Source organism: Balaenoptera borealis (assembly GCF_965194805.1).
Source record: "Balaenoptera borealis genome assembly, chromosome: 2".
NCBI lineage: Eukaryota > Metazoa > Chordata > Mammalia > Artiodactyla > Balaenopteridae > Balaenoptera > Balaenoptera borealis.
In genome coordinates, this window is record NC_138867.1 from 96,032,264 (window position 1) to 96,050,056 (window position 17,793).

The 17,793-nt window shown below is 41.1% G+C and overlaps 2 long non-coding RNA genes across 2 annotated transcripts in view; one reads left to right on the plus strand and one right to left on the minus strand.

Moving 5' to 3' along the window:
• The window catches only part of LOC309622548, an 80,574-nt gene that overhangs the window by 35,599 nt on the left and 27,182 nt on the right, over positions 1 to 17,793 (minus strand). The window lies entirely within an intron of this gene.
• Positions 1,737 to 8,321, plus strand: LOC309622555. Its single transcript, XR_014240970.1, has 3 exons — positions 1,737 to 4,675; positions 5,221 to 5,284; positions 6,631 to 8,321. It is a non-coding gene; the product is annotated as an uncharacterized lncRNA (long non-coding RNA).

Genomic DNA, 17,793 nt, shown 5'->3' on the forward strand with positions numbered 1-17,793 from the left:
TACCAAGATCTAACTCAGCCTTTCTCAAGCAGAGTTCTATGAGAGGATTATTCCCTACTGCCCTAAAACATGCATATATATATAATGAACTAATTCTGCTCTATGCTTATACAATGGTGCTAGTAATGAATTATCTTGTCTCTATGCATACAGAATTGTACTGGTTATATGTCATTCTTAGTACCACGCTTGGGAGAATTTAGAAATAGTTACATAATTTTCTGTGTCTTCTCCTCTACCAAAAGTCTTGGTCCTGCCTTTCCCTGCTTCGAGGGTAGAAAAAGTAAGCAGTAGGAGTGGAAAGATGCAAAAGAAAAAACACATCCCTCTGCACTGCTGAAGCTGACTTGGCAGTTTCCTCCTCTCCCCTCTCGCCTCCGCCCTCCCTCGCCCAGGGGGTGGGAAGGCATTTGCTTAGACAGCGAGGCACCAGAATGGAGGTGCATTTGCAACATCTGAAAGCACATTTTGGAAGCATTCCAATTCGGCTGAAAGTGAAGTGTGTCAGATTCACTCACTTAGGGAGAGACTTAAAACCATCAATTTATACAGCAATATAAAATGTATTTCATTTTATAATATGTGCAAAAACTGCCTACGTAATCAAAATAATTTAATAACAAAGATCTGAAGAACAGCTTTAAAATCTGATATATTATTTATGCTTCAAGGGAATAATGTTTTCTTCATTTTATGCACCTGACTTTCAGCAGCCCTGTCTGACTGGCGGTTGAGAGACCGAACTCATGTTTATCATTACTAAACAGCTCATTCCTTCAACATGTATTATGGGCTTCCCTGGTGGCGCAGTGGTTAAGAATCCTCCTTCCAATGCAGGGGAAACAGGTTTGAGCCCAGGTCCGCGAAGATCCCACATGCCGCGGAGCAGCTAAGCCCGTGCGCCACAACTACTGAGCCTGCGCTCTAGAGCCCGTGAGCCACAACTACTGAGCCCACGTGCCACAACTACTGAAACCTGCATGCCTAGAGCCTGTGCTCCACAACAGGAGAAGCCACTGCAATGAGAAGCCCACACACCACAATGAAGAGTGGCCCCCGCTCGTCGCCACTAGAGAAAGCCTGTGAGCAGCAACAAAGACCCAACGCCGCCAAAATAAATAAATAAAAATAATAAAGTTCCCTTTAAAAAAACACATGTATTATGCAGCTCCTGTGCCAGGTACTACAGACTAAATGGAACTGTATATATAATGGTAGCCTAAAGATAATTATGATAGTAATAGAACACTAATAGTTGTTGTTTGCCTCCCTAGAATTCATTTTCCCTCCTCCAACAACAGCTCCTGACTCCCACTGCAGATGTGCCCCTTGTCCCGTGAGGTTCCTTCCCTCGGTTCTAAGGACAGAACACATGACTCAGGCATAAGCCACTGAATGTACTGCATATTCCTCTATCCACAATGGTTGGTTCAGAAATGAGCACATGACCTAAACTAGTCCAATCAGAATAAATTTCATGACTTGTTCAAAAGCTGCCATAAAAGACCTCTTTTGAGCTGGACTTGAACCTGAGAAAATGTAAGGCTAGAGCTGCCCCAGCAATCTTGTCACTACTTAGCCTGGAGCTAAATGGAGACTAAGAATGAAGTCAGAACACTAGGCAGCAAAGTAAAGAAATAGAGGGAAACTGAGTCCTAATGGCATGGTTGAAGCACTAAATCCAGCCTTGTCTGAAGCTGGCCCAGACTCTGGGCCTTTTACCTTCCTGTAAGAATAAATGAAGGTTGTACAAAGCAATACTTGTAACACTGTGCTGGTAGGTTTATAACGTATATAGATGTAACATGTAGTATTTAATGACAGTAAAAGACAAAGGAGGACAGAAGGAATGGAACTATAGTGGAGCAAAATTTCTGCATTTCACTGGAATTAATCTGAAGTAGACTGTGATAAATTAAGAAGCATACTATAATCTTGACAGCAACCACTAAAAAAAAAATAGTAAAGGAAAATTAATAGAGGAACTAAAAAAAAAAAAAGAATAAATGTACTTTTTGTTGTAAGCCAACTATAGTTTGGTTCTATATCACTTGAAACTAAGAAACAACTAACTCATACAAATGATAATGCTGATAATAATGATAAGACCAGGAAAATGGGGAGAAACCCATGAAAACTTTATGTGACGGGGAAGATAATATTAGACAATAGGACTCTATAGATCTTATAGGAACCTTGCCTTGACAGAAGCAAAGCAGAAATTAGTGAACTAAGATCCAGGGAAACATCATTTAGAACTTTTGGCTCATTCTGTTTATCAAATGGAATTAACCTTAGCCCCAGTGAGGTACATGAAACAAAAACTATACACCAGACCCTAGACCCCTCATGCTCCAGAACAGCAGGATGCTTTCCTAGTCAAGCCTGGAGAAGCCCCAGGATAAACAGATTATTTTTTTTAAAGCTAGATTCAGAAGCTTCATGCAACCAATAGAGGTATTTCTGTCAGGTACTGGCTACTAAGAGTGCAAGTTGACCTAAGCAATAATGTCAAATGATAAATAAGAAAAATAATCTTTAAGAGTCAGAGGTATTAGAGATCAGCGACAAAGCACACTTTCTTGCATCCCTGAAGCATAACCACACGGAAGGATTATTTAGTGTGAAAGTAAACAGACTATTATTTGGGGAGCCACTATGTTAAATCAAGTTGTGCTTAGACATATTCCCAGTTTCTAACCACTATAATGAAATTCAGAAGTGCTGTCCCTCTTCCTTAACGGCACACTCATGTATCATGTACCTCAGGGAAAGGCCTGGAGCTCAGCAGTTTATCTACTATCTTTTTCATTTACTTTTTTTTTAACACTTAATTCCAAAGCTTTGCTAGCTAGGAGACTGTTGATCAGTTTCTTCACCTGAAAGATTTTCCCAAGTAATGAAAGAAGGCAAAAACTGGAAGAGAACTTTTCTCTTGAATTCTAAAACTCTAAAAGGGCTTCAAATTGCACTGCATTATTTGCCACAAAATAGAGATTAGGACCTTGTGTGAAGTGGGTGGGGGACCTTCTCCACTGAGAAGTTAATACTTTTCTTTAAAGACCATACTCTTGTATATTTTGTGTATTATTCCATGGACAGCCAATCTTACTCCTGAAGAATGGGCACTTTTCCTTTTAAAATCCATATTGCCAATACAAACAACTCATGCAGCTCAATAAAAAAAAAAAAACCCAATCAAGAAATGGGCAGAAGACCTACATAGATATTTCTCCAAAGAAGACATACAGATGGCCAACAAGCACATGAAAAGATGCTCAATATCGCTAATTATTAGAGAAATGCAAATCAAAACTACAGTGAGATATCACCTCACACCGATCAGAATGGCCATCATCAAAAAGTCTACAAATAAAAAATGCTGGAGAGGGTGTGGAGAAAAAATAACCCTCCTACACTGTTGGTGGGAATGTAAATTCATACAGCCACTATGGAAAACAGTATGGAGGTTCTTCAAAAAACTAAAAACAGAGTTACCATATGATCCAGCAATCCCACTCCTGGGCATATATCTGGAGAAAACTCTAATTCAAAAAGATACATGCACTGCAATATTCACTGCAGCACTATTCACAACAGCCAAGACACTGAAGTAACCTAAATATCCATCAACAAATGAACAGATAAAGAAGACGTAGTGTACTTATACAGTGGAATATTACTCAGCCATAAGAAAGGATGAAATGTTGACATTTGCAGCAATATGGATGGACATAGAGATGATCATATGAAGTGAAGTCAGACAGAGAAAGACCAATATCATATGATATCACTTATATGTGGAATCTAAAAAAATTATACAAATGAGCTTGTTTACAAAACAGAAATAGACTAACACACATAGAAAACAAACTTATAGTTACCAAAGGGGAAGGGAGGGAGAGATAAATTGAGAGTTTGGGATTAACAGGTACATACTACTATATATAAAATAGGTAAACAAGAAGGACCTACTGTATAGCACAGGGAACTGTATTCAACATCTTGCAATAACCTATAATGGAAACGCATCTGAAAAAGAATACATATATTTACATACATATGTATAACTGAATCACTTTGCTGTACACCTGAAACACTGTAAATCAACTATACTTCAATAAAAAATAAAAAACATATTGCTGAATGTTTTCTACATTATTCTCTGACAGTACCTATCCCCTCAAGGGTAGCCTGACAGATTGTATTTTCCATAGGTGGCCACAAAAATATCTCTGGCAGTAGCAGCCTGACCTTGCCACTCTCACTTTAAGAACTAGAGTTCATTTCTCCATTTCTCCACCCCCCCTTGGACCTAGGCAGGCCCTGTGACTACTTCGACCAATGACCAACAGAACACGAAGTTACAGGTCAATTCCAGGTGTAGCCCTAAAGTGTTAATTTCCTGCCTCTTGGAATCCAGCTACCATGTATAACTGCTCTGAGATTAGTATGCTGTGAAAAGCCCGAAGCCACAAGGAGAGACCCTGGAAGATGAGACACCATGTAAAAAGAGAGGACAAGGAGCCAAACATGCAAATGAAGAAACCGTCTTGGGCAACCAACTCAGTCCAGCCTTCAGATAATTCCAGTGCCAGCCATTATCTAACTACAACTACAAAAGAGAGTCCAAGATGGAATCACCCACCTGAGTCCACTCAACCCCCAGAACCATGTAAGAGAGTAATTGTTTTAAGCTACTAAGATTTGGGGGTGGTTTGTTAAATGCAGCAATAGATATCTGGAAGAGACAGGTAATTTGCTGATCTGGGTATCCCTTAAAGTGTAGTAGATAAGGCAAATGTTTAAAAAAATAATAACATTTTTATAATAATAACTACCATATCAGCTAGAGTTTTTCATAGCGAGCAACACAAGCTAATTCTGGCTGAGTTAAGCAGACAAGTTTTTCTTTTCTTTCTTTTTTAATTTTTGGCTGTGTTGGGTCTTCATTGCTGTGCGCGGGCTTTCTCTAGTTGTGGCGAGCGGGGGCTACTCTTCGTTGCGGTGCACGGGTCTCTCATTGCGGTGGCTTCTCTTGTTGTGGAGCACAGGCTCTAGGCGCGCGGGCTTCAGTAGTTGTGGCACGTGAGCTCAGCAGTTGTGGCTCGCGGACTCTACAACACAGGCTTAGTAGTTGTGGTGCATGAGTTTAGTTGCTCTGCGTCATATGGGGTCTTCCCAGACCAGGGCTTGAACCCGTGTCCCCTGCATTGGCAGGCAGATTCCCAACCACTGCGCCACCAGGGAAGCCCAACAGACAAGTTTTTTGAAAACACAGTGGGTAAGTCATGAATCATAGGAAGGCCTGAAGATCTAGCTCCAGGCTAAGCAGGAAATAAGAACACCAAAGCTACGGCCCAAAACCATTCTGGGGAGGAAATCATTGACATCATTACCACAAAAATGATGGTAAACCTGGCCCCTCGGTTTCAGTGTCACTCTCTCTCACGTCAGTATTTTCATGCGTGGCTACGACTGGCAGAGCCTGAGGCACAGGCCTCTGCCCTTGCTGCAAGGGGGCGAGCAAATGAGTGAGTATTCAGCATTTTCAGACTCTATCAGCATTTTCAGACTCTATACTGAGAGGTAGTCTTTGTCGCCATCAAAGTCATAAGGGTAAGGGTGACTTCTCCAAAAACAGAAGTTTAAATTAAAATGAGTGACAAGAGCTCTCCACTGCTACCAGGAATCAAAACATGTGTGTATATATTTATATGTGTGTGTGTACTTACATTATGCAATTTCTGCTTTATTACAATATTTGTCTTCCTGATAAACCTAGCATTCTATAAAATTAATACTAAAATTAGCTTTCATATCAAAACTAACAGGGCTTACAGGAAAAATAGTATTAGGAGCATACCTCTTAAAATCTATACAAATTTGTAACCAGAGCATCAACATAAATAATAACAATCCTAATAAAAATATTTGTACAGCAAAAAAAGTTAAATTCCTGATAAAGAAGTACTACAATAAATCTAAAATTTTTACTTAAAATAATTAAAAAGTGAATGTACCTTTAGGGAAGGGGTACAAGGGAGTGTGAGGCTGCTGAGTTATGGCAGCAAGGGCAACATGCCCAAAGATTGGGGGAAACTATGCAACAAACACTTTCTGGACAGAGCAGTGGATTGAACTGAGCCAAAAAAATAAGGGGTGCCTAGACATTGTGGACAATACTGTATTCCTCACACTTGCCATGTTCAGCTGTGTAGATACACCCTGTGACGAGCTGCTGGTATCCATGGAGGAAAACATTAGCATGCTGGTGAAATTCATCAGGACTTCCATGTTAGACTGCCACTGTCCCACTCTGTACCAATCATGTATGAGCTCATTCATGTTTGCAGAAGCCTGGCTGTAGCAGAACAGAATGTTCTCTGTGTATGTGTGTGTGCGTGCGCACGCACGCCATGTGAGAGAGAGAGAGAGAGAGAGAGAATTTACACAGCCTTTGCAAGCCAGGTGTTATTGTTATTCTCATTTCATAAATGAGAAAGTGGAGGCTCAGAGTAACAAATTTGACCTAGTTCAAACAGATGTAAGTGTTAAGCTGAGATCTGAAGCTTTTACTTTCAGGTTTTAAGATCTACTCTCTTTCCACCTTGTCTTGTCATTTACTAGGAAACCAGCTTCCACATTTAGAAATTCAGACCTACATCTCCAAGTTGGTAAGCAGTCATGACCCTGTTGAGACTGGACTTGCACAGTCAGTATTGTCTTTGAAACTAAAGATTGGTGCCAGTTGATTTTTCTACAAGGTGAAGACTTGGTTCCTTGGACCCTCCAGCAACTCGGCCTCAGCCTGTTCAGGTGACTTTCCATTGTCCCGCTTTCACTCGACAGCATTCAGATGATCATTTTAGAAGTACAACTAAATTTTCCAAGAAGAGTTTCTAATCTCTTTGAACAATATGATATTTTTCTTGCAGAACAAAGACTTCTCACTTCTCACTGAGATTAAGCGAGAGAAAACGTTTCTGGTGTAAGCACAGATTTCTGCTCCTTTCTCTACCTCTGTTTCAAACTTTTGCATAAACCAACTAGCTGAAGAAATATAAATGCCTGAGTGGGAACCTTTCAAGGAGAGGATACAGTCAGTCTCCTGAGGCTGAAGGACTCTGCCAAATATTCTGAAGCTGACAACACTTCAAGGATGAGGTTTATCAAATCAGGGGCTGAGATGTGCACAAGGAATGAGACGTTAAATGGACACAAACTGGCAACCAGATTCAAAATCCTTTGAGAATGTTAACCTCCTGGCCAGGTCTGGATTCAAAGAGAACTGTTAACCCACACTTCCTGACGCCAGCGATACAGCTGAGTTAGGTTCCTAAGAGGGGATGTGGGATATTACCGCTGGATAAACCCCCACCATTTAGCAAATAAGAGCCACGAATCATTTAGTGCATTACTTCTGCATTGCAGTAAACATCCTCTCAGCGGCTCCCAGAATTGATGGACCTTCTTAACATTTAATCTGCTGCTCTTAGAGCACTGAGTCTCATCATTGGTGTGCAGAGAATCACCCAGAGGGCTTGTTCAAACAACATTTCAGCCCCATCTCCAAACGTTTCAGATTCTGTAGATCTGGGGTAAACCCGGAGAAACTGCATTTCTGAAAGTTCCCAGGTGATGCTGTGAAGACTACCGTCCTGGAGAAAGCCTGGGCACCAGACCGAATCCAGCCCCGTTTTGTCCCAAGGGGCAAATCTGAGGTTAACTTTCCTTAAGCTTCTTAGAAATCAGTGGGTTTTCAAAGAAATCATATTTTTTAAAAGTCATCCATATTTCTTTGTATGTGAGCCGTCCATCTCTGTCCTAAAGAAGTTCTTTTGGTTTTGATTATTTTGAAAGATGGAGAAAGAACAGATCTATTTCCAGTGACTCAGAAAAACACTTATCCTGCTTAAGTGAGTAATAACAGGCGTAACATGTTTTTCACTGTGCATGTGTGTTTCACAGAGAAAATGTGTTTTACTGGTGCACATTGTATATTCATGTATATAAAATCATTAATAAAAGCACCTCATAAGAATTCTAAACAGTACTCTTGCCTTACCTATCCTTTTTTTTCTGAAGTATTTTAAAGCAAATATCATATACCTTATCATTTCACCCCTACAAACTTTAAAAGCTGTAGCTTTTAAAACTATGGACGTTTTCTCACATAACTGCAACACCAATATCATAATCAACAAAATTAATGATAATTCCTTGTTACTTAATGGCAGTCTATATTCAAGTTTCCATGATTATCTCAAATATTCTCTCCACAGTTTGTTATAATCAGGATCCAAATAAGATCCATATGTTACATTGGTTATTTTGTCCCTCAAGTATCTTTTTTTTTTTTTTTTTTATAAATTTATTTATTTATTTATGGCTGTGTTGGGTCTTTGTTTCTGTGCGAGGGCTTTCTCTAGTTGCGGCGAGCGGGGGCCACTCTTCATCGCGGTGCGTGGGCCTCTCACTATTGCGGCCTCTCTTGTTGCGGAGCACAGGCTCCAGACGCGCAGGCTCAGTAATTGTGGCTCACGGGCTTAGTTGCTCCGCGGCATGTGGGATCTTCCCAGACCAGGGCTTGAACCCGTGTCCCCTGCATTGGCAGGCGGATTCTCAACCACTGTGCCACCAGGGAAGCCCTCAAGTATCTTTTAATACAGAGCAGATCCTTCTCCTTCTCCATCTTCTCCTTTTCCTTCTTTTTCTTACCTGTTAATCCCAATGATGTGTTGAAAAAAACAAGGCCAACTGCCTTGTAGAATGTTCCACGATCTGCCTTTGACTGTTTGGTTCCTGATAGGATCAATTAACTTTGTTCCTACAGGTTAGACTTACAGGATTGATTGAATTTAGGTTTAACTTTTTTGGCAAGAATATGTGATAGGTGATGCTATGTATTTCCTAGTGCACAATACCAGGGGACACATGTACGGTTGTCCTACCCTTACAGATGTCAAGTTTCATCAGGTAGGGCCTGATGGGTTCTAGTGGGTGTATCTTGATTACTCCTTTGTAAAATTTCCCATCAACATTTTGTCTAATGGTTTCATCCACTGATGGTCACACAGGGAGGGCTTCTGCATCCTGGGATAGATACCAAAAGGCTGAAATCAGACCATCTTTCATTGCTGCTGCCACCCCCTTTCCTCTCCCTTGCCTCTGCAGAGTGTAGTGTAGGGGAGCTGACGTCACTCAGCTCAGGGCAGTGGGAGTGCTCTGGAGCTGGAGTGCTCCCCTTTTGGCAGGGAATTTTCCAGCTCATTCTGACTTCCCATAGGCACTGCTTTATTTTTTTTTTTTTTTTTTTTTTTTTAATTTTATTTATTTATTTATTTATTTATTTATTTATTTATTTATTTATTTATGGCTGTGTTGAATCTTCGTTTCTGTGCGAGGGCTTTCTCTAGTTGTGGCAAGTGGGGGCCACTCTTCATCGCGGTGCGCGGGCCTCTCACTATCGTGGCCTCTCTTGTTGCGGAGCACAGGCTCCAGACGCGCAGGCTCAGTAGTTGTGGCTCACGGGCCCATTTGCTCCGCGGCATGTGGGATCTTCCCAGACCAGGGCTCGAACCCGTGTCCCCTGCATTGGCAGGCAGATTCTCAACCACTGCGCCACCAGGGAAGCCCGGCACTGCTTTAAATGTTCCAAGATGGTGGGCAGTGTCATGGAAGGGAGAATGTTTAAGCTACAAGTGTTTTCTCATAGTATTTACTAGAACAGTGTAAAGTGGGTGAGGTCTCCACGGCTGTCTGTTTACTTCATATGCTTCGCATGTCAAGAAAGTACTTCTGTGCAGAGAATCTTACAGCCACATTCTTACATGCTCAGGCACAGTATTTCATGGTTCTCAGCATGCACTTGGAGACTCTGCACTTCCCTCTTCAAGGCATAGTGGCCTCTCCCTTTCCATTTCTTTCATTTCCTTAACAACAAAAGGGCTAATGTTTCTGTTATTTTTCATTTCACAAAATCCCAGGCTATTTTATGTCAATTTGTCAATTTTATATCATGGTGCTAAGTCTCTTCATTTCAAAAAAAAGTTTTCTCTATAGATTGCTCTGACTGTAACTGATCTGCAAAGACAACTTTAAACTCATCAAAGGGTTAAAGAAGCACCCCATTTGCTTTTAGTGTTTTTTATTTGGGGTCACCCCAACTATTTCTGGAGGACCGAACCGGGTGTATAGAAAGACGGCCAGACCTAGACCAAATACTGAGTAGAGGAAACATATCTTGGCCATGACCTTTGGCCCTCTACCCTTCCTCCCTCACCTCTTCCCTCACCACTAAATGTTTGTTAGCTGCAAGTAATGCTGCTTTGATTCTCCACTCTCATCACCGAGGCAGAGAACTGGATTTTTTTGTTTTCCTTTCCATCTGCACTGCACACACTGAAGCACAGTAGTTTCCAACAAGCAAATTGGGCACAAAAATAACCTCCCCCAAATGAGTGGGTTGGTTGCCTGGAAGGGAGTGATACGTAAGAGGCCTGTCACAAGAAGGAAAATACTATCTCACAGGGCAGAAGTCAATCTACATGCAAAGAGAATGAAGAAGGAAAGCTTCTGTCATGTTTAGATGGACTGAAGGAGAATGCCTCTGGGGCCCAGAGCGTTAGCTCCTTGATTCCTTTTCTGCTCAGTGTCTCCTTCCCACCCCCCAGGAAAGAATCTTAACTTTCCAACTCACCCAGGCATAACCTCAGGCAAGGATGATGGTAGGAAAGAAGATGGCGGGGTCAAGTGGAGGAGGAGGCCTTACTCTCAGGATCTTGGGTCCTTCTCCCTAACATCCTTCCTGGGGCTCTTCTTGAACGTCTGACCTCCAACTTGAACTGGACTGTTACTCTCCAGGCCTTGGCAGGATCAGGCTGGGCCCAAATAATGCTGAAGGCCTACCCCTTCTTCACGCCTGGGCTGAGGGCCACCCCTTTTCTTCCCTGAGTCCTTGGAGATTTCTGGTTGCTCTTTCTCCTCAGTAACAGCAGTCATCTTTTTATTTAAGACCTGAGGGGCTGCATTACCTCTGGGAGAGGCTGGAGAGCTCTAGAGAAGGCAGTGGCAGTCTGGGGTCAGGCTTGGGCAGTGAGAGTTGTTTCCTTGCCCTCAGCCCATTCTGCAGGGTGCTGGGTGCAGGGGGTCAGGCTCGGGCAGTTAGAGTTGTTTCCTAGCCCTCAGCCCATTCTGCAGGGTGCTGGGTGCAGGGGGTCATGCTCTGGAGAAGCAGAGAGACTGGCTCCCATGCAAGGCCCTAGACGCTCTGATCTTCTCCTCTTCTACTCACTCTGGACTCCTCTCTTTCCTGCTTTAGATTATTTTTGCCCTTGCCTGCTCCATGAAAAGACAAACCTCCTCCAAGGAGCACGGCTGAATCCAGGCTGTTGCAGCCTCCCCATACATCCCCCAAACCGAGCATCACCCTTGAGGGGGACGAGGAGAAGCACCACCTACTCAGTGACTTCCTTGGGGTAGGACTGAGCCTTGGGACCATCTGACAAGCCTGGAATCCAAATGACACTTCAGGAGCTCATTGGGCCTGAATTTGGAATTGCATAGGGCACCTCACACAGAGCCTGCAGCCCAGAGGCCAAGTGTATGCTGAGCTATGAGGGCAGCTAATAACCTTGCCAGGGCCTACCTCACTGGAGGAAATGGATTTGTTGCTATGGCAAAGTTGAACAGTCTTTTTGACTATGAATTGTTACGTGAGTCTATCAAGAAACGCCAAGCTACTTCCAGTTGATTGTTTTCTTTTGTCCGCCCTGAAACCTCCAGGAGATAAAATAAAAGACCTCAGCATCCTCTACAGCTTGATTGATATAAATTGTCATGCACAACCTGCTTTCAAGCAGCTGCTGCAGCTGCATGATGCTGTGTAGGCACAGGACTGGAGAGCAGGCTCTAAACAAAAAGAGAGCCGTGCCTGCTCCGCCTCCTCCCTCCTGGCCAGGTCTGTGGGTCCGTCCGGAGGTCAGGCTGTCTTTGCAGACCCTGCCCCATAACTAGGAGGGACCTGGCAAGCCTGGCGGGGGTACGGACGAGGATGTGGCGGGGCAGCTGCCCGCTGACATCCTCTGCACTGCCCTCCACCCACCACCCGGTGCAGGAAGTAAAGATCAAACTGAAAGGGAGGGAGGCGTGGAGGCAGGAGCTGGTGGAGTGGTGGGAAGCGCATGAATCAGGGCTGAAAGGGCCGTGTGGCTGACAGGGTCTTGGTGCTCCAGCCAGGTGTCAGGCCTGAGCCTCTGAGGTAGGAGAGCCGAGTTCAAGAAATTGGTCCACCAGAGACCTCCCGGCCGCTTGTAATATCAATCTGCGAGAGCTCTCCCAGAGATCTCCATCTGAATGCTAGGACCCAGCTCCACTCAACGACCAGCAAGCTCCAGTGCTGGACACCCCATGCCAAACAACTAGCAAGACAGGAACACAAGTACACCCAAGAGCAGAGAGGCTCTCTAAAATCGTAATAAGGTCACAGATACCCCAAAACACACCACCGGATGCAGTACTGCCCACTAGGAAGACAAGATCCAGCCTCATCCACCAGAACACAGGCACCAGGCCCCTCCACCAGGAAGCCTACACAACCCACTGAACCAACCTTAGCCACTGGGGCATCACCAAAAACAACGGGAACTACGAACCTGCAGCCTGCGAAAAGGAGACCCCGAACACAGTAAGTTAAGCAAAATGAGAAAACAGAGAAATACGCAGCAGATGAAGGAGCAAGGTAAAAACCCACCAGACCAAACAAATGAAGAGGAAAAAGGCAGTCTACCTGAAAAAGAATTCATAGTAATGATAGTAAAGATGATCCAAAATCTTGGCAATAGAATGGAGAAAATACATGAAACGTTTAACAAGGAACTAGAAGAAATAAAGAGCAAACAAACAATGATGAACAACACAATAAATGAAATTAAAAATTCTCTAGAAGGAAGCAATAACAGAATAACTGAGGCAGAAGAACGGAGAAGACCTGGAAGATAAAATAGCGGAAATAACTACCACAGAGCAGAATAAAGAAGAAAGAATGAAAAGAATTGACGACAGTCTCAGAGACCTCTGGGACAACATTAAACACACCAACATTCGAATTATAGGGTCCCAGAAGAAGAAGAGAAAAAGAAAGGGACTGAGAAAATACATGAAGAGATTATAGTTGAAAACTTCCCTAATATGGGAAAGGAAATAGCCACCCAAGTCCAGGAAGCACAGAGAGTCCCATACAGGTTAATCCCAAGGAGAAACACACCAAGACACATATTAATCAAACTATCAAAAATTAAATACAAAGAAAAAATATTCAAAGCAGCAAGGGAAAAGCAACAAATAACATACAAGGGAATCCCCATAAGGTTAACAGCTAATCTTTCAACAGAAACTCTGCAGGCCAGAAGGGTGTGGCAGGACATATTTAAAGTGATGAAAGGGAAAAACCTACAACCAAGATTACTCTACCCAGCAAGGGTCTCATTCAGATTTGATGGAGAAATTAAAACCTTTACAGACAAGCAAAAGCTAAGAGAATTCAGCACCACCAAACCAGCTTTACAACAAATGCTAAAGGAACTTCTATAGGCAGGAAACACAAAAGAAGGAAAAGACCTACAATAACAAACCCAAAACAATTAAGAAAATGGTAATAGGAACATACATATCGATAATTACCTTAAATGTAAATGGATTAAATGCTCCAACCAAAAGACATAGACTGACTAAATGGATACAAAATAAGACCCGTATATATGCTGTCTACAAGGGACCCACTTCAGACCTAGGAACACATACAGACTGAAAGTGAAGGGACAGAAAAAGATATTCCATGCAAATGGAAATCAAAAGAAAGTTGGAGTAGCAATTCTCTATCAGACAAAATAGACTTTAAAATAAAGACTATTACAAGAGACAAAGAAGGACACTACATAATGATCAAGGGATCAACCCAAGAAGAAGATATAACAATTGAAAATATTTATGCACCCAACATAGGAGTACCTCAATACATAAGGCAAATGCTAACAGCCAAAAAAGGGGAAATCGACAGTAACACAATAATAGTAAGGGACTTTAACACCCCACTTTCACCAATGGACAGATCATCCAAAATGAAAATAAATAAGGAAACACAAGCTTTAAATGACACATTAAACAAGATGGACTTAATTGATATTTATAGGACATTCCATCCAAAAACAAAAGAATATACTTTCTTCTCAAGTGCTTATGGAACATTCTCCAGGATAGATCATATCTTGGGACACAAACCAAGCCTTGGTAAATTTAAGAAAATCAAAATCATATCAAGTATCTTTTCTGACCTCAACACTACAAGACTAGATATCAATTACAGGAAAAAAACTATAAAAAATACAAACACATGGAGCCTAAACAATACACTACTAAATAACCAAGAGATCACTGAAGAAATCAAAGAGGAAATCAGAAAGTACCTAGCAACAAATGACAATGAAAACATGATGACCAAAAACCTATGGGATGCAGCAAAAGCAGTTCTAAGAGTCAAGTTTATAGCAATAAAATCCTACCTCAAGAAACAAGAAACATCTCAAATAAACAACCTAACCTTACACCTAAAGCAATTAGAGAAAGAAGAACAAAAAACCCCCAAAGTTAGCAGAAGGAAAGAAATCATAAAGATCAGAACAGCAATAAATGAAACAGAAATGAAGGAAACAATAGCAAAGATCAATAAAACTAAAAGCTGGTTCTTTGAGAAGATAAACAAAATTGATAAACCATTAGCCAGATTCATGAAGAAAAACAGGGAAAAGACTAAAATCAATAGAATTAGAAATGAAAAAGGAGAAGTAACAACTGACACTGCAGAAATACAAAGGATCATGAGACATTACTACAAGCAACTATATGCCAATAAAATGGAAAACCTGGAAGAAATGGACAAATTCTTAGAAAAGCACAACCTTCCTATACTGAAACAGGAAGGAATAGAAAATATAAACAGACCAATCACAAGCACTGAAATTGAAACTGTGATTAAAAATCTTCCAACAAACAAAAGCCCAGGACCAGATGGATTCACATGCGAATTCTATCAAACATTTAGAGAAGAGCTAATACCTATCCATCTCAAACTCTTCCAAAATATAGCACAGGGAGGAACACTCCCAAACTCATTCTACGAGGCCACCATCACCCTGATACCAAAACCAGAAAAAGATGTCACAAAAAAAGAAAACTACAGGCCAGTAACACTGATGAACACAGATGCAGAAATCCTCAACAAAATACTAGCAAACAGAATCCAACAGAACATTAAAAGGATCATACACCATGATCAAGTGGGGTTTATTCCAGGAATGCAAGGATTCTTCAGTATACGCAAATCAATGTGAAACACCATATTAACAAACTGAAGGATAAAAACCATATGATCATCTCAATAGATGCAGAAAAAGCTTTCGACAAAATTCAACACCAATTTATGACAAAAACCCTCCAGAAAGTAGGCATAGAGGGAACTTAACATAATAAAGGTCATATACGACAAACTGACAGCCAACATCGTTCTCAATGGTGAAAAACTGAAACCATTTCCACTAAGATCAAGAACAAGACAAGGTTGCCCACTCTCATCACTATTATTCAGTGAAAAAAGTGAAAAGAAATAAAAGGAATCCAAATTGGAAAAGAAGAAGTAAAACTTTCACTGTTTGCAGATGACATGATACCATACATAGAGAATCCTAAAGATGCTACCAGAAAACTACTAGCGCTAATCAATGAATTTGGTAAAGCAGCAGGATACAAAATTAATGCACAGAAATCTCTTGCCTTCCTATATACTAATGAAGAAAAATCTGAAAGAGAAATTAAGGAAACATTCTCATTTACCACTGCAACAAAAAGAATAAAATACCTAGGAATAAACCTACCTAAGGAGACAAAAGACCTGCATGCAGAAAACTATAAGACACTGATGAAAGAAATTAAAGATGATACAAACACATATATACACTACCAAATGTAAAACCGATAGCTAGTGGGAAGCAGCCACATAGCACAGGGAGATCAACTCGGTGCTTTGTGACCACCTAGAGGGGTGGGATAGGGAGGGTGGGAGGGAGGGAGATGCAAAAGGGAAGAGATATGGGGATATATGTATATGTATAGCTGATTCACTTTGTTATAAAGCAGAAACTAACACACCATTGTAAAGCAATTATACTCCAATAAAGATGTTAAAAAATAGATAAATAAATAAAAATAAAGTAAAAAAAAAAAAAAGATGATACAAACAGATGGAGAGATATACCATGTTCTTGGATTGGAAGAATCAACACTGTGAAAATGACTATACTACCCAAAGCAATCTACAGTTTCAGTACAATCCCTATCAAACTACCAATGGCATTTTTCACAGAACTAGAACAAAAAATTTCACAGTTTGTATGGAAACACAAAAGACCCCGAAAGGCCAAAGCAATCTGGAGAAAGAAAAATGGAGCTGGAGGAATCAGGCTCCCTGACTTCAGACTATACTACAAAGCTACAGTAATCAAGACAGTATGGTACTGACACAAAAACAGAAATATAGATTAATGGAACAGGATAGAAAGCCCAGAGATAAACCCACGCACCTATGGTCAACTTATCTTTGATAAAGGAGGCACAAATATACAATGGAGAAAAGACAGCCTCTTCAATAAGTGATGCTGGGAAAACTGGACAGCTACATGTAAAAGAATGAAATTAGAACATTCCCTAACACCATACAGAAAAATAAACTCAAAATGGATTAAAGACCTAAATGTAAGGCCAAACACTGTAGAACTCTTAGAGGAAAACACAGACACTCTCTGACATAAATCACAGCAAGACCCTTTTTGACCCACCTCCTAGAGAAATGGAAATAAAAACAAAAATAAACAAATGGGACCTAATGAAAGTTAAGAGCTTTTGCACAGCAAAGGAAACCTGAAACAAGACGAAAAGACAACCCTCAGAATGGGAGAAAGTATTTGCAAACAAAGCAACTAACAAAGGATTAATCTCCAAAATATACAAGCAGCTCAATATCAAAAAAACAAACAACCAAATCCAAAAATGGGCAGAAGACCTAAATAGACATTTCTCCAAAGAAGATATACAGATTGACAGCAAACACATGAAAGGATACTCAACATCACTAATCATTAAAGAAATGCAAATCAAAACTACAATGAGGTATCACCTCACACCGGTCAGAATGGCCATCATCAAAAAGTCTACAAACAAGAAATGCTGGAGAGGGTGTGGAGAAAAGGGAACCCTCTTGCACTGTTGGTGGGAATGTAAACTGATACAGCCACTATGGAGAACAGTATGGAGGTTCCTTAAAAAACTAAAAATAGAACTACCATATGACCCAGCAATCCCACTACTGGGCATATACCCAGAGAAAACCATAATTCAAAAAGAGTCATGTACCCCAATGTTCATTGCAGCTCTATTTACAATAGCCAGGACATGGAAGCAACCTAAGCGTCCATCATCGGATGAATGGATAAAGAAGATGTGGCACATATATACAATGGAATATTACTCAGCCATAAAAAGAAACAAAATTGAGTTATTTGTAGTGAGGTGGATGGACCTAGAGTCTGTCATCCAGAGTGAAGTAAGTCAGAAAGAGAAAAACAAATACCGTATGCTAACACATATATATGGAAACTCAAAAAAAAAAAAAAAAAGGTTCTGAAGAACCTAGAGGCAGGACAGGAATAAAGACACCGATGTAGAGAATGGAGTTAAGGACAT